Source organism: Suricata suricatta, chromosome 3 (assembly GCF_006229205.1).
Source record: "Suricata suricatta isolate VVHF042 chromosome 3, meerkat_22Aug2017_6uvM2_HiC, whole genome shotgun sequence".
Lineage (NCBI taxonomy): Eukaryota > Metazoa > Chordata > Mammalia > Carnivora > Herpestidae > Suricata > Suricata suricatta.
This window is the reverse complement of record NC_043702.1, coordinates 96,972,100-96,973,310: the sequence shown is the minus strand read 5'-3', so window position 1 is coordinate 96,973,310 and position 1,211 is coordinate 96,972,100.

Below are 1,211 nucleotides of genomic sequence, written 5' to 3'. Positions count from 1 at the left end.
TCCATGGGGTTGGAGATGGTGCGCTTTCCCTACCTCACGCTCTCTGGTTTTGGGGTTGGTCCCAGCCTCTCCACTACTGTGGCTTTTGCTTTTGAATGAAAGTGGGCGAAAATAATTTCTCCAGATAAGCAATGGGCTTTTCTCCAACCTGCTATCAAAGTAATGTTAATAATCAGATGGGGGTGGGGATGGGGAAGAGAAAGCATGTTCCGGGAAACATCTAGGCATAATTGGCGGTTGTTTTTCCATTGTGTGGGTGTTGGAGCTAATTTGTTTGCAGGAATGTGGGGAGATAGTGCCTTAGGGTAATTGTTCCTCCCACTAGTCTTGGAGTTTTAATTAGCAGATGGGTTCCTTTTTATTTTTATTTATCTTAATTTATTTTTTTTGTATTGCTGCTTTCTTTTATTTATTTATTTATTTATTTATTTATTTAATTTATTTTTGAGAGAGAGAGTCAGCAGGAGCAGGGGAGGGTCAGAGAGAGAGGGAGATACAGAATCCGAAGCAGGCTCCAGGCTCTGAGCTAGCTGTCAGCACAGAGCCCATCGCGGGGCTTGAACCCATGAACCGCGAGATCATGATCTGAGCCGAAGCCGGAAGCTTAAATGACTGAGCCACCCAGGCGCCCCTGCTGCTTTCTTTTAAACAACCAAGGTAGCTGTGTTGGTTTTTCGTTTTTACATTTCCATGCATTCCAACCTACACCCTTAAAAATCCCCCCTTCCTCACTAAAGCAAAAGCCTCTGGTAAAGACACTTGGTCCAGAGCTAAAAGTTTTCTGGAGTGGATGGTGCTGATGAAGAAGGCCCCCGTCTCGGGCCCTGCACAGACAGGTCTCAACTCAGCGTGGATCCATGGCAGGAAGACTGCCTGATTTCGCAGTCTCCAGGCTCCATGGTCTGTCTGCTCCCACCCAAATTGTGTTCCCTCTGGCTCCTCTACCTACTTGTTGGGCAAAGTGGCTTCATCAGAGGCAAGGACATAGGCAGAGCAAGGTGGGGAAGCAGGCGGGGCGCATGAAAGAGAGTGGCAAGCAGCTCGCAGGAAGGCGAAATTGACAAGGAGTGCTAGGACAAGTCCGGAATTCCCTCCATTTCCCCTGAGAGGCTAATTTACATCCCGTGCCCTGCTCTGAGTCGCAAAGCAGGAAGTGATTCGGCCTCAGATCCTGTAACTAAACTACCAGCTCTAGGATGACCAAGAGTTGC